This window comes from Chiloscyllium plagiosum, unplaced genomic scaffold (genome assembly GCF_037043375.1).
Source record: "Chiloscyllium plagiosum isolate Xiang-an unplaced genomic scaffold, Cpla_swu_hap1 HiC_scaffold_39, whole genome shotgun sequence".
NCBI lineage: Eukaryota > Metazoa > Chordata > Chondrichthyes > Orectolobiformes > Hemiscylliidae > Chiloscyllium > Chiloscyllium plagiosum.
Window position 1 is genome coordinate 96120699 of NW_028270177.1, and position 17003 is coordinate 96137701.

Below are 17003 nucleotides of genomic sequence, written 5' to 3' on the forward strand. Positions count from 1 at the left end.
ACACACATACACACACACACACACACACACGCACACACATACTTTTGTAAGGTGAATTTGTACTTGCAGAATTACATTGTACTTTGCTCTAAAACTGCATGAATCCATGTAAGTCTCTGGCAACTCATTTTTATAAATTAGAATCAGTCTAAACATTATGGAACAGACAGTAGCACGGGGGGGGGGGCAGACACCAGTTGTTAAATTTCTCCTGAGAATGAAACTTTAAAATAAAAAAGTTTTGCACTTTATATATGAAAGAAGTGAAGCTAACATGGACTTTCTAACAGATCGGAGACTTTGCAAACAGTCAAGGTATTTTTCAATGTACAATTTCAATTACATCACACTGTAAACTTGTGCTATAAATTCTGTGACTTACAACTGTGTACTCCACAATCACCTGATGAATGAGCAGTGGTCCGAAAGCTAGTACTTCCAATTAAGCCTGTTGGACTATAACCTGGTTTTGTGTGATTTTCAAATTTGCATACCCCAGAACTAAAACCGGCATCTCCAAGTCATTTGAAACGAGGCGCTCTGGTCACAGAACCAAAGTTTCTGCATCCAACTTATTAAATCCTTAAAAATACCGAAATGTTTCAATAAGAATCATTTTGTAGTACTGAGTCTGAGCAGGCAAAGGCAACTGATTTCAGCATTTCTTCCCATTTGATTTCATCTCCGATATGAAATTCTCACTGACTCTGACAGAACTGCTACATTTGCTGTTTTGTAATGTCAGGAACTCATGTTCAATTTACGACTTTCATAAGGAACAGCAAATATTTTTCCCTGACTGGAAATCAACATTGGGAAATAGCAGTGAGACAGCTGAATTTCAGCACTTTTGCACCAAGGAAGCCATATGCAATGCTTGGAACTTTTCTTGGTGACTTCTTGCAGCCTACTGCATCATTATCAGTTATCAAACATCTGGTTTGTAAACACAGTTTCCAGACGTGACTCATCGCCTGGTGTGTTCGAACATTTCAAGTCTTAGTTAAATTGTTATTCAATTTCTTAACGGCTTGAGTGGAACAAAAACATCTCTGTGAACTAACAGTTCTGAAAGACAAACTCTTTCTCAGAGCCATTTGTCAGTTTTCCTCATGATGCTGCCGAAAATGTTTCTGCGCTCACATCTGAATTGGTTTACCCTGTTTCTTCCTCAGCTTCCTCCTTCTTTCTATTAAATGGTTTAGATTCCAATACAGAACAAGGTGCAGGTTGCGGAAGTCACGTGTTTGTACTTTCACTGACACTCTGTCTCGCTGTGAGCTGCAGTGCTTCCCCACGCTGATTCAGACAGCAGTGTCCTTCCTGTGACATTCCCCATGGAGAATGGAAGGACACTGCTGGAAACGGAGCGACAGTTTTAAAACATTTACAGTGCCCCTGCGAGGAATTGAGCTCCTAACTCCCGCATAACATACAGCGACACTAACCGCTATACTACCGAGGGCAACAGTTTCAAAGGAGACACTTCAGCCCGTTGTTGTTGCATTTGTCAAAAGCAATTGCTTAACGACCCGAATGGTTAAGCCCATAGCCTTACAGGTATTGGTAGAACATATTCACATCTGAATATCCCTTCAGGTTATAAGGGTTACTGCCTCTCTGAAACTTACAGACACTGTGTTCCAAATTCGAACACCCGCCGGCCTATACCGCTTTTCCACACATCAACTTAAACATTTCTTTCCATTGATGGGAAACACTTCTTCCAGTCTACCTTATCTAAACCCCGCACAAACTCCTCTGTACGGTGACAAACGAATCCAATTTGTCCTGTCTTCCTTCATGACTGAAACACTTCAGCCTAGACACTATTGGAGTGAATCTCTCCTGCAACGTTCCCAGTGCGATCACATCCCTGGACAATTCTAGCACTGAGCCTAATGAACATTTTTCCATTCTGTGACAGCATCAGGGGTGGCTCTGCGGCATTTATTGCCTTCCGGTTTGGATTCACGTGGACGCCAGACCAGATAAGGACGGTAGTTTCCTTCCCTCACGGACGTCAGTGAAACAGATGGGTCTTTCAGACAACGTATTTTTAATTCTAGGCATTTATTGCATTCACATACTACCATCTGTGGTGGGAATCGAAGCCGTCCCTCCAGAATATTACCTGGCTTTGCTTGTTAACAATCCAGCGATAATACCACTAGGCTATCGCAGAAAGCTCTCATGGTGGATCTTTTCCAAAGAGTCTCTTTTCCCCAATTATTCCCTACTGCCCTTTTATTGAGCCTCACACTCCAATAATCACTGGTCCATGTCAGCAAAAGCTGCTAAAAGAGAATTGATCTCACAGCCACGATATCCAAACGGATCGAATGATTTGAAGATGCCAATGAAGAGATAGGAGCATGGTCACTCAGCAACAGTGAGTGCAGCGGCATAGACTGGATGGTATCAACGTGAAAGTGTATGTTAGATTGTGCAATGCCTCAGTCAAATGGGACGAGGGACGTAAAAGAGAGCTAGGGAGATTGCGAGGGAGAGACATCTTCGAGAACTTTTGGGTTTAAATCCTGATACATGAAACGCTGAAATATCAGAGAACAAAATTCGATGGAAAACAAATCATCACCTCTGAGAATATAATTTTGTAAAAACGATTAATTTCTTACCGTGTTTCACCAAAAGTAAAATTTTGAGAGAACTGACTGCTATGCAGTGGATTCGAGCCGAGGTCGCTGCAATCGCAATGCAGAATACGAGCTACGAAACGGTTACAGCACTCCACAGAGCACGCTTGCAAACTGCAGCCAGGATGGCAGCAGAGGAAATGTCAAAGAGAATGTACAATATCAGGACTTAGCGACAGACATGTGGGAACGCAGAATGAGCCGAACCTTTAACTTTAGCGTCCCGAGAGACTGTGGAGATTCCATGAATGAGAGTACTGGAGAATGGGATGAATGAAACTCTCCAAACCCATGGGATAGTGCAGGATATTGTTCAAATGTATGCTTCAATAGCATTATAGTTTAACATCGACTACTCCATCACTTTGCCCACACAAGGCAGTAGCAACTGCTGCATGCAATCACACTTAATTCCAGTTCCAGACCCGGAATCAGAGAAACTGTGTGAAGCAACCACGAAGATCCAGTTGGAAATTGGGATGGAATGACAGGAGAGAGGCGCGTGTATTTCCGAGGATGAGACTGCTCCTGGTCAAAAGAAGGCCGGAAGGGAATACTTGCCAACATTTATTATATTATAGCCATAAGCAGTACATGTTGCTGAGACAGCCGATTGGCGCAACTGAAGCGTGTTGAGCCTTTACTTTTGGGGTGGCAAGGTTTGAAATTTCATTTTCCTATTTGGATCAGAGTTTTTGGCATTGGCAGTAGCAACTGCCATTGCTCGCATCAGCTCAGGATCAGTTTCTTGTTCCCAGTAAATGCTGGAACCTAGAGAAGGTGGTGTTGTGGTTATATAATAAACGAGTCATCCTCGGGGACTCACACACACAACTGGTAATGTTAAAGTTTGACGAATACAACCTGGAATGAAAGCCTGACCTCAGGAACAGAGAACATGACTTAAATTTCCTGAAATCCAATCCATGCATGTCCATTATTCAGTGGATGCTACCATCTTTACTTCTAACTCCAGGACAGGAACAACATAGCTGACCCTTAATCCGAGAATGGCGACCGTGTCGGGAAGCAGGCCATTCGGCCCTTCCAGTCGACACCATCCCTCCAAGCACATCCTATCAGACCCACATTCCATACCTATTCCATTCCCCTTCTTTCCCCATGGCTGATCCCTGTAACCTGCACACCTTCAGTCCGTGGGAGGAAACTCACACAAGCAAAGCGAGAATGTGCAAACTGAGACGAGACTGGGATCTAATCCATGTCTCTCGTGCAGCGAGACAGCAGCGAATCAGGATGAACAACTAATGCTGTCCTGACCAGCGACACCCACAGCCTGTGGGTATATCAGGAAGAATAAAAACACATTCACAACATGGACAACGGGATTGGCATCTGCGTGGACACGATTTGAACCCATCGTTCACCCTGGGTAGATACAAGAACACCGATATCACAGAGAAACCAGGCAATGCGGATTAAATTACCTGCTGAGGTGGAAACACATTTCCTCAGTGAAACTGGGGACAGACTGTTTACTAGTCCCGTGTGTGGGAAGGGCTCAATGAGCAAAAAATCCTCCAGAGTAACCAGCAAGATTATATATCCCAGAAGGAGATCAATTAAAATGTCAACGCTGCTGTTAATGCCAACCAGCTGCCAGTTCCATAGCATCAAAGTCAGACTCAAACAGCATGAAAACAGGCCTTTCACGCCGACCAGCTCATGCTGAACATAATGCCAAACTAAACTAGTCGCATCTGACGGCTCCTGTAACTGTTGAGGGTTAATAATGCCATTGTGATATTATTATTGCATTGTTTATATGAATGTCCAGATATAACTCTGTGGACTCGGGTTCAAATCCTGCCATGACAGATGCTGGAATTTTATTTCAATAAATACCTAGACTTGAAGAGTCTAATGATGATGTTGAATCAGTTGTTGTAGATCTGATTCACTAATGCCTGATAGGGAAGGAAACTGCCATACCTATCTGGTCTGGCTGGTTTGTGACTCCAGATCCATAATATCGTGGTTGTTTCTGAACTTTCCACTTGGCAATAAATAATGGACGAGGCATGAAAGAATAGCTTTTTTAAATCCCACTAAAACTTTCCAATTCATTTATCGATCCAAATATCCTGTAAATATTGTAAATGTACTTTCATTCATCACTGCCTCAGGAAGTGAATTGCACACATAAACCATCCTCTGTTAAAAACAAGCCTCTGATGTCTTATTTTAAATCCCTCTTTTCAACTTAAACATTTGCCCTCTCGTCTTGCAGACCCCTCCTTGGAGAAAAGACAGTTACAGTTAAATGTATCCGAACTCTCAATAATTTATAAATTACTATCAGGTGGCCTTTCAAACACCAGTGTTCGAATGAAAGTATTCTCAGCCTATCCAGTCTTTCGTTATAACTCAAAACTTCCCCACTAGCCATACGCTGGATAGCTGTTCGAAACCTAAACCAGCTGAATAATTTCCTTGCTATTACTGGCCGACAAGAACTGGACACAGTGTTCCAGAAGACGCATCATCCAATGGCCGATTCAACTTCTACATAACGTACCAACTCCTACGCTCAAAGGACTGAGCAACGAAGGCAAGATGACTTTTTTTAACCATTCTGTCAATATATGAAGCAAACTAAAATGAATTATGCACTTGCATTCCTGGCCTCCGTGTTCCACAACACGATGCAACGCCCGATCATTAATTGTATAAGCACTACTCTTATTTGATGTAGCAAAATGCAATAGCTTCCATTTATCCAGATTGAACTTTATGTGACATTTTTCAACCCAAAGTCGCATTAGATTAAGAGCATTCTGGACTCTTAGATCTTCTTTACAGTCTCCAATTCTGCTGTCCTCTGCAAGCTTATGAACCATGACTTCTACGAGTTCTCTTGTTTTCTCATTTCGATCAACGGTTTTTAATTATTTGTCGTGGTCATCATTTAGCAGTTTGCAAATCATGTAACAATTAGTCATGTAGTTAACCATGAGGAAGAAAGCCATAGACTGCAGGGAGATTGGAAACAATTGGCAAGAAAATGTGCTGAAACGAATTCAATCCAGTGAAGTGGGTGATAATGAATTTGGGTAGGAACAATGGTAAAAATGTGACTGTTAACAGTAATAAAAGAGAAATTGGAGTAGGCATTCACGAATATTTGAAGGTGATTGGGCAAGGGATCAAGTGGTCTCGCGGGGTAAGAGATGCTTTCTGTTCTTGAGAGCAACTGGAATATGAGCAGGGAAATGATGCTGGAACTTTAGCAACTGCCTGTTCAGAGAAGAGTCAGAGGACCGGCCACAAGTCTGGTCATTGCAGTAATCATTTTTTCTTTCCGGAAGAATGATAAAATAGAAGATGAAGAGCGGAAAGAGACCATTTGGCCCATCAAGTCGATTTCTCTAATAATATCACCTTTTGCTTCTTTTTTCTCCTCACCTGTCCATTGACGTCTTCCCTGCTTTGATTCCAATGGCCCAAACAGACCTTCCAGTTGAATCAACACATGAACTGCACTTCACGCAATCCACTCTACTACAATCACTGCTCGCAATGTGGCTTCCACTATCTTGGGAAACGAAGTTTGGACTGGGTGACCACATTGCAGAACATCCAAGTTCTGTCTTCAAGAAGAGTTACAGCGAATCTCAAGGCATGCTCGAAGAACCTCACCTCAGTTTCTATTTAGGAAGTCTGCAGCCCTCCAGACCACATATCAATTTCAATATTTTTAGGGTCTGAACTCTTCAATTTCCTATTCCCCTATCCCACACGCCAGGCTTTGTTGTCACATAACCTTCCATAACACACCACATATGGTTCGCTACTAGCAGTCTCCATTAACAACTATTCACCCTGCTAGCCAGATCATCATCCACTCCTTTGTCCAACTGTTCTTCTCGCTATTTGAACTCTATCCCTACATAGCGTTTACTCCTTACCCTCCCCCAACCGCCACTATATCTTCTGCAGATAGACCAACATTTTCCAAGCTATCGTCAGTTCTGAGGAATGGTCACTGGACTCGAAATGTTAACTCTGATTTCTTTTTTTCAGATGCTACCAGACCTGCTGAGTTTTTCCAGCACCATCTGGTTTTGATTTAGTTAAAATCGAATACTGTGAATGTTCAAGGAAGAATGACTGCACATGGCCTGGTAGAAGCATGATACTGCGCTTGTGCAATCATCCCTTGCACAGAAGACAGGACTGTGTTCCTGTTCAAAAGTTCTCTTGTGAATAGTTCCCATTACAAGGTGAGCCATCGGCATCAACTACTTAGGTCACTGAAGACAGTAATAATTTCTGCCGCAGTTCTATCTTAGATGTGATGAACAGCAGAGGGAAAAACATCCCTCATGTCAGATGTGAACGGATTGCAGTCCACACAGGAGGTGTAATCTAGTCTAATCAGATAGAGAACGCTCAAATGCTTTCTCGCTGTAACAATGTTCCATTGGGTATCAAAGCTACATGGTTTGTTGCCTCAAAAGCTAAACACAGCGTTTTCCAGTTAAAATACGTGGATGTGTTCCCTCCAGTGTGACAGTACAGTTGTGTATAGTTGTCAATAGGATAACTGAATGAATCACTTTACACATTCAGCTGGCGAACTGTCCATTTAGAATGCAGGAAGATGCACTGAGAGGTTCTTGATCAGTTTCATACCGGGGCTGAGGCAATATTGGAGGTTTTGAGAGTCTTAAATGTGGACAAATCCCCAGCTCAGAGTGCAGTTGTATCTCACGTTGCTCTGTGAGACAAAGGAGTAATTTAAGGGGTTCCGACCAATGTTTCACTTTCCTCTTTGGCCACAGGAGAGTTGGTCGAGGACTGCAGGACTACTAATGGGGTTCCACTTTTTAACAAGGCAGATAGAAACAAACTAGGGAAATACAGCCAAGTGAGTCTCACAGGAGTGGTCTGGAAACGTTGGGGCAACCTCTGAGGGAGAGAATTAATTGCAACTTGTCCAGGCAAGGTTTGATCAAGGAGTCAGCATGGTTTTGAAAGAGGAGGTGATGCCTAACAGATCTGTGGCCGCAGACAAAATAAGTGTCATTGTATGTTCTTAGGTGGTGGGTTTGTGTTTCTGTCTCAATACTATTGAAAATGGAATTGTCGGCAGACATGCTGTGGCCAAGTAAATGTTTTGAGGAAGTGATCAGAGGGGAGTGAAAATGATGTAGTGTATGTGGGTTTCACTGACATCCCACACGGGAGACTGATAACACGGTAAAAACATAAGCAATTCACGATCACGTGGTGTCAGAGAAATTCAGCTCAATGGATCAGAGACCAGATACGATTAAACAACTTGACATCGTGGAAAAGACATTGACCAGCATGGCACAGAACTGATTCTCCGCGCAGATGGCCAGAATGTTCTCACCCAAGCAGAGGGTGCAGGCAGGTTTCATAGGGGTACAGAGACCCAGGTTCAATTCCCGCCTCAGACAACTGTCTGTGCGGAGTTGGCACATTCTCCCCGTGTCTGCGTGGGTTTCCTCCGGGTGCTCCAGTCCAAAAAATGTGCAGGTTAGGTAAATTGGCCACGCTAAATTGCCCGTAGTGTTAGGTGATGGGGTAAATGTAGGGGAATGGGTCTGGGTGAGTTGCTATTTGGAGGGTCGATGTGGACTTGTTGGGCCGAAGGGCCTGTTTCCACACTGTAAGTAATCTAATCTAATCTAAAAAAGGTGACAATTGTAAAGCAGTAACAGTACAGTGGTGAAAATTGTAAAGCGACTAAAACAAGAATAAACTGAATGGAATTTAAACAAGCATCTGGCAGTAACAATTCAATTGTAATTGACACTGGAGATTCCAGCCATCTCCTTGAATAGATGAGAATGTCTTCTCGGGGATTCGTAACGGTATTTCCTGTCTGCACGAGTATGTGTAAGTGTTCCTTCTGCTGGCTTTCAGTTCTGTCCATTGTGTTCCTCCTGGGAGCAAAGTCTTCCGGGGTCTCTCAGTCTGCCTCGTTGTTTATGCGCCAACAGTTTATATGGGAAACGAGCTTGTGCTTAGGGTATTAGGACTTAAGAGATGGTCGAGGCTAGGAGCTTACTGTGAAGGCTGTTTGAGAAGTGTCTTATTTGGTTTGGGAGTAGCTTAGAATATTTGATTTCTATATTCGCCTGCTTGGCCAAAACTGATTCATTGTGGGTGTCCTATGTGTGTTAGCAGGCATGATTTCTGTGTTTCATAGACATGCTTCTGTGTTTTTTTATGTGTTTATGCAGTGGGTGGACAGTGTAGCAGATTTTCTCCCACAGTTACTCTTTTTTTTTGTTAAGAGCATGTTGAAAAAGCGCAATGTAGCCCGGACCAGGTAGGCCATCAGATGGTGGGGTTTCGATGTCAGGCAGGTAGTAGTCAGTGTCTGAATCTGACCAAGTGTAGTTTGTGTCAGGGGAGGGGATCTCACTCCAGCGAACTTGTACAAGCTGGTTAGTGAGGAGAGCAGGGGTAAAAGTGCTGTACAAAACCGGCAGCAGCACATACGGAGGCCCATGACCAGGATAATGATACCTACAACCGCAATACTGGATATTAGTTCCTCCAGCAGTTCAGTGCCCCGTGAGCGAAGCCAGGCGGTTGCCCAGGTCCACAGGTCCCAGTGGGACTACGGTTCATTTGGGACAGCAGCAGCCTGTGGAAAGTGGTGTGTCAGGTCCGTTATATTTTCGCTGGGGTCAGGGATGTAGGTACAGAAGTCTGTGCCAATGAAGGTGCAAGTGCCCCAGTTTTGGCCAGCCAGTGTCCAGGGCCATTCTGTTTTGCAGAGTGACAGTGTGAATGGCGACAGCCTCTGCATTTAGCTGGGCAAGTACTTCAGCCGTGGCATGCTATCTCCTCCAGAGTGGTGGCCAGTAGATATGCCTCTATGTCGAGGTGCTGGGTTTTGTAAGTGACACAAAAACGGGGGTTGGGGGATACATCGTCTACGGTAGTGAGGGCGCGTTTCTTGGGGGAATAAGCTTCTGGAAGGGAGACGACTGGTAAATGAGTGGTACCACATAGCACGTGTCAGTCCATGACAACGCCAGCCGAGGTATGCCTCGTGGCCGCAGACAAAATAAGTGTTATTGTATATTCTTAGGTGGTGGGTTTTGGTTCCTGTCTAAATAATATTGAAAATGGAATTGTGGGCAGACATGTTGTGGCCAAGTAAATCTAGGATGCTGCACTCTGCTACAGACCAGAACGCTGCAGGGGTCAAGAGCAGTGAGTTAGTGCACCACCTCCACCCAACCACCCATGCAGATGGCTGGCTTCTCGTGACACCCGTGCGGTGGATTCAGTGATGGTCAAGGTTGTATGCCCATGTGAGCGGTTCTGGGCTGCGTATGACCATCCTGTGAATTTACCGAGGTGGCATCCTGCGGATTTCCAGCAGTCTGAGCTATTAGCCACATGAATGGCCGGTCTGGTTAGCAGACTGAGCATCGTGTCCCCGTGGACATGTCCAGTTTCAGCCACAACTCTGCCATCTCTGCGGCGTTAAAAGGGACTGCACCGTGGGGAATGCGCCGGTGGGAAAGTTCAGGTACATGGGTACAGACTCAGCAGCTGGTCTGGTTTACCCTCTGGGCATACATGTGGGTCATGTCAAGGAAAATGTTCACCCACTTCTCAAGGTGGATTAAGTGCTCTGTGTGTGGCCTGTTACTGATCAGTGGAGAAGAGCAGGTCAGACCAAAAGTGATGATCTCGATGGCTGCAGGGAGCAGCTGGATCCCTATGTGGTGTCTGGAGCTGTATCCTGTTCTGCTTGGTTGTCCTTCTGTGGAGGCAGAGCCCTCTTTCACCGGGTCGCATTCTGGTCTCCCTTGGAGCGTGACAGCTGTCATTGTCGTGAGATAGACCAAGAGTGGTCCTTTCCATCTCGGGGAGAGAGAATATTTTGGCAGGGACTGTCACGTTGCATAGTGCCCAGTTTAAACGGGTGCAGTGGTTCCTGCAGTGGCGTGGACACTGCAGCTTTTTATTTGTTATTTTTGTTTTACTCCCACACTATCGCCTAACTACGGTAGTGCTTATTTTTTTTCCCCAGTTGTGTGTGTACAAGTTTGAGCACAGTGAAAGACACAAGATGCGCAAATCTTTATTCAGTTTCCATCAGCAGGAAAAAAAGAAACACACAAGTGGCCAGTATATCGCAGCTTTTAACAAATCATGGTTTAAAGTGATCCTTCTACTAAGGGCTTGAACGTAATCCAAGAGCATTTCCTGTGTTAAGAGCAGCGCTGTGTCATTGGGTGGTTTGGGGGGTCCGGCAGCTGTGGGAATTGGTCGTTCCATTAGCACTTCAAAGGGTGTGATTTCTGTTATTCGATTTCTCTGTCCTCTTACTGTGTAAAACACCAGTGGCCGGCCATCTGGCCAAGCCAGTCCTGTGTCCTGAGTGATTTTGGGGAGGGTGGTTTTAAGGAGGCCGTTCATTCTCTCCACCATTCCTGATGACTGAGGGGTTGTACAGACTGTGGTATCTCCAGCGTATCCCGAAGGTGGAACAGTCAACAGTAATGAACTTTGCGCTGAAATGGGCCCCATCCCCCGTATGTTTCTAAGCGCCCTGGGATATAAAACTCTTGTAATAACGTCCTGCAGGATACATTTTACCACTGCTCTGGTGGCATTTTTTTGTTGATGGGTAATGACTCTACCCATTTTGAAAACATGTCGACAATAACTAGGACATGTTTTTATTCCTCTTTCTGAGGCATATAGGCAAGGTCAGTTAGAAGGTGCGTGAATGGACCCTCAGGAACTGGTACATAATCATGTTTGGCCATCAGCTTCCCTGCATTTTACAGTAGACAGATGAGGCACTGTGACAGCAGGGCTTGGGCAGCTGCAGCGAATCCCGCTGCATACCAGGAATGGTTGGCAGCATCTTGCCTTTGTGTCCAATTCCGTGTGCCGCCAGGGCCAGTAAGTGCAGGTGGGCTTTCAAGTAGATGATGCAGCCATCGAGGTGGGTAAGAACCTGTAAGGATGGTGATTGCACGGCACCAATGTGGGCCTATGCGGCCCTCTCTTCTGGTGTGGCGGCTAGCTGATCTGCCCGGACTGCATTGAGAGGGTCAGGGAACTCTGGAGGTTTCATCACCTTGGGTGGCTGCAGGGCATAACTGACCAGGGGTAATGCGCATTCCCGGGTGGCTGCATCAGCAGAGGCATTTGCTAAGGTGACGAGGTCGGTGGCAGAGTTGTTGGCAACATATATTATAATAGCGACAGCGGCGGGTAGCAGGACTGCCTCTCGGATTTTGGCAATGTGTGCAGCATGTTTGATTCGTCTCCCTGCTGAGCCGATAAACCCCACTGTTTCCATGTTGTGCCACAGTCCTGAACGACTCCAAAGGCATATCTGGAGTTTGTGTAGATAGTGGCTGTGCTACCCTGTGCCAGTTTGCAGGCTCTGGTGAGAGCAAAGAGCTCTGCCACCTGTGTGGAAACTCCTTCTGATAATTCAGCTGATTCTAGAGTGGTGAAGGGGGTGCAGATTGCATGTCCTGCTAATGTGTATTGGTCTGATGGCCGGAAGGAAAAGCCGCTGGTGAAAAGAATCTGGTCAGGGTTTTCTCAGATCGGTCAGGACACCTGCTGAACCAGGCGAAGGTGAGGACTGCAGATGCTGGAGATTAGAGTAAAGATGAGAATGGTGCTGAAAACCACAGCAGATAAGACAGCATCCGAGAAGCAGGAAAATCAACGTTTCTGGCAGGAGCCCGTTTGTCAGGAATGCTGAACCAGGTTCAAGAAGTTGTGGTTGTCTGCAGAATCATGTTTGCTGAGCGGAATTAGGGTGGCGGGTATCAAAGCTAGGGCACGGTGTAGGGAACGGTTAACTTAGATCACCAAGCGACCTGATGACCAATTCTCTGAGTTGCAGTAAAATGTTGGATTGCTGCTGAATTAAGCAGCAGGAAGATTGACAGTGGGACCAAAACAGTACACGGATTATATAGCACAATGGGGTGGCCTTATCCATTGTTACTGTGGCTGCTGCAAACGCGCACAAACATGCCGGCATTCCACTCATAACAGGTGGTAACTAAACAATAGTAAAACGCAACAGGGCGATGGAGATCCCCATGAAGCTGTGTTAAAATGCCAGACGCGAACCCTTCTAGCTTGGTTACATTAAGACAGAAGGGCCGGGATTAATCTGGACTCCCAGAGCAGGAGTGGAAATTATTTGTTGCTTCAGATCAGTGAATGGCTGTTGCATTTTGGAACTTGACTTCATTCTGTTTACGGGAAGCTGCCTCCCATAGAGGTGCAGTAATAACACATTGGGCAGGAGACCAAGGCCTGCATTTCTTTACCAGCCCCAGAAACACTTGCAGCTGCCTGTTTGTGGCAGGTAGAGGAAGCTGGGTGGTGACAGCCAATTGCTCCATGGACAGTGCTCTGAGTCCATAGGAAAGATATTAGACATTTTGCTGACAGAGCTCCATTTTCTTGATAGGCACCCTATGCCCATCCTGTGCCAGACTAAAGAGCAAGGCCACCGTAAACTGCTTTCATGCAGTAGTGGAGGTGGAAGCCAATAGCAGGCCATTCGCATACTGGAGGAACGTGCTGTGGCATGGTAGGTGAAGGGTGGACAGGGTGAGGTTTACTGCAGCGGCACAAATTTGGGGCTCTCGAATACCCTTAGGGAAATCCGGCCCATGTATTTTTGCAGCCGCCATATGTAAAAACATAAAGTTTCGGGGAACAACTTAATGGAGAATGATGCTGAGCAAAGGTCGATTACAAGAATATCAGGAGGAGGAGGCGGGGTACTGACAGGAGAGCATTGTGTCCGAGAATATTGGGAAGCAGGGAACAACAATGGCATTGACATCCTTAAGGTTTTGCACAAAGCGCCATTTTCATGGTCTTCCACGCTTCGGGATAGTTAAGAAGGGAGTGTTGCATGGGCTGCTTGTGGGCCCGAGGATTCCCTGTTGCAGAGGTGATTCAATGACTGGTTTGATTCCCAATACTGCCACGGGTGATACGGGTATTGTTGTATTGATGGCAGGATTGCTCCCTGTCTGAGTGTAACTGTACGTGATTGGGCGGAAAATAGCTGGCCTGCATGGTTCTATTACTGTGCCCACAGTGATTATGGGATGTCAGCTAATAAGAAACGGCTGTCGAACGAGGAGGAAGCGCCTGGGCCTTGTTTTGTAAAAGTAGTTCTAGTAATGCGGGAGCACAGCGCCTACAAAACTCGCCCTGTCCAATCAGTGTAAGCTCTACTAAAGGGTCTGTGTCTTGCCTAAAGGGTGTGAAATGTATTGTTGGTTGTGCAACATGCTCTATCATGGTTGTGAGATCTATGGGCAGCCACGTGTTCTTAATTATAAAGGAATTGTGCGGGACTGCCGTTGGGTCTTTGCAGGCCAGTGCAGCCTGCTCTGCGCTGAGTTGCACGTCCGCTGCAACACTCTGTGGTCTGGCAAAGTATCTGACTGTGATGGTTAGTGGGGAGGTGAGCTCAACATGTGAGTCCATGAGTGGAGGATATGTTGATGCAGGTTCCTGGTGGGTTAAGCTGGACAGTGAAATTGACAGAAAAAACGGCAACCCACCTGAGAATGGGTGGAGGATGGAGGGGTAGTTGATATCCGGGAGCGGAGAGGGTCAGGCAGGGTGAGGGTTGGTTCTGGCGGGCACAACCAGGGGCATGAGCAATGTACTAATCTCAGAACTAACTTCACCAATTAGATTTTCGATTAGATTTCCTTTCCATTCCGCCGTGTCCAGGACAGAAATGAAGGAAATGGGAGAAATTTTTGAACATATGACATCGTAATTCATTGGCATCATTTTCTCATTTTCCAGAACACCAAATAACGGCGGGTAGAGTTACGGAAGGACTATGTTTCACAAAAGCAATGAAATAACAGTCTCTCCTCGGTTGCAGTGAAAAGTCAACTTGCCTGGAAAAAAACAGTGGCAGTAAAGCTGCTTGTGATTTTACATGTGGGAGGCAAACACGACCATCACAGCACAGAAACTGACCCCTTTGAGAGAGACTGCACTCTCTCACACGGTCGTTAATTTTCCAACAAGCAAACCTACCAGGTCTTTTTTTTTGCTTTGAATACGGCACTTAAACACTCTGCAGCTTTGCTGTTGACCAACAGAAATGGCAGTGGTGGGATTGGAAGCGACATCCCATTCGAGACCGGCCACGGTAACACCCGCGCGTGCGTGCGGCCTATTTACATACATTTTCAATTGTGCTGCTGCAAAACAACAGATGAAAAAGCACAGGGAAAACATTTCGCGGTCCTTGTCCTCCTCGCATACAGTTGGGATATGCCCGACTCTGATATCAATTTCACAGCAGATAATGATAGCCTATCAACCCACAGAAAACTCGATGGAAAGCTGAATCTATCTTCTGACACTATATTCAGCTACAAATGTATATGCGAGTGTGAGAATGCATGTTCTGTCATGATTTGATAAAATAACCATGAGCTGCATTCCTGGAATTTCGATTCTTGCTTTGGTAAATTATTTCGACCATTGCTCGAAACAGAACGGAACACAAAACATTTCGGATGACAGGGAAAATGCACAAAGCTGAGCAGGCCATGTTCCACATCATACCGTGCAGCACAGTTTCAGTTACTGCGACTGTTTTGCAGAATAAGCGTCCCAAAGAATGTTCTCCACCTGAAAAGCCGAGGTATCAGGACAATCCGAGAAGGATAGATCACATTGTGAGGATGCTCAAACCTTGGTGCCAGTACGAGTTGGCATTTCCTTGTCTTTCACCTTATCCATGCAACTTGCTGCAGAATGTCCACATCAGGACATGAATAACATGGCTGCCAGCTGAGGTGGAAACCAATGTGGGAATCGATGGGACACGACTCAGAAAAGTTACAAAATTCCATTTTGCTTATTAGGGAAGCAGTTTCTGTTCTCATCAATGTAAAAGATAGTTTCTGAACATATTAACAGAAGTCAAAAAGTGATTATCCCACCCTCCCACCCCACTAGATGTCAAAGAGTTGCTAACTGTACGTGAGTGTTCTTTGTTCTCAATGTGAAAATCTCTCCCGCCTGAGTCACCTTCACGTCTCTTGTTGAGTAAATCAAAAAGCAGGAACTTCACCAATCTGCAACTGCCTCACTTTGTTATCCCGCTTGCATCCTCCCCTCCCCCTCCCCGTTTACATTTTCCTGCTTTTCTGTGATATTAAGAAAACCAAATGGATGTGATGTCATTCTGTAGCCTGTCTGTTATTTCCGCAGTCTCAGTTCCAACATGGCTTAGATCTCGGTACATACCTAAATATTAGTGACGCTATGACAACACAACTCTAGAGGATCATCTGAGATATTAAATCCAGTTATTGCTGTTGCTGATGGAATGAGCCGCTAACGTGCGAAAACACGATTCAGGACTTCTGGTGCTAATTCTCGCACGTTGAATAACGGCAGTCAGCTTCCAAATGAGGCCTTTCAGAGACTACTTTGGAATACTTTTGACAGAGAGGCTACATTAGGAATCCGTGGTGCACAGTGACCCAGCATATCACCTTTCTCCTTGGCTTTGAACCGGGCCGCCTGTGCAAGGAATGCAAATGTGTTATTGCTTTTCGTCGAAGGATCAGAACGCAGTAACTACAGTCTTAAACAGAATGGCGTATGATCAGAAACCGGTTGGAGAAACACTTAACAACGTTTCGCCCAGTACTTAAATGGAATTATTTTACTTTTCACCCTGAGAAGGGATTTGCATGAGCAAACGCAAAGCCAGATTTGCTGATGTGAAAGCAAGCAGGAAAGATCATTCTCTTCCATCTAAAAGGCTGCGGTTGGGGACAGGGCTGTTTCTGCCCAGTTTCAAACTGGGGACCTTTCGCGTGTGAAGTGAATGTGATAACCACTACACACCAGAGACAAGTCCCGCCAAGGCCTGCTGTTGTTCAGCGGTGCCCAGCACTGTCATTTGCAGCAGTTCTCCGCTTCACCTTTCCATTTCCAATAGCCCGTTGTTGTCCAGCGTAATTGGCATCATCGAAAAAGTAAGAAAATCATGTGAAATTGCTTACAAAATTTTTAGAATGTTGTCAATGTATCGACTGTCGGGTGAGGCTGAATAGGCTGGGTCAATTTGCTCTGCAGCGTAGCGGCTGGGGCATGATCTTATGGAAAGTTTGTAAACTGAGTATTTAAGTATTTTACCCAAGGTGGGGTGAGTTGAAAACTGGTGAGCGTAGATTTCAGGTGAGAGGGCTAAATGTTAAACGGGACCTGAGGCACATTTCCCACACAGACAGGTGTGCGTCTATGGAATTGGCTACCAGAGGAGGCTAGTACACTCAG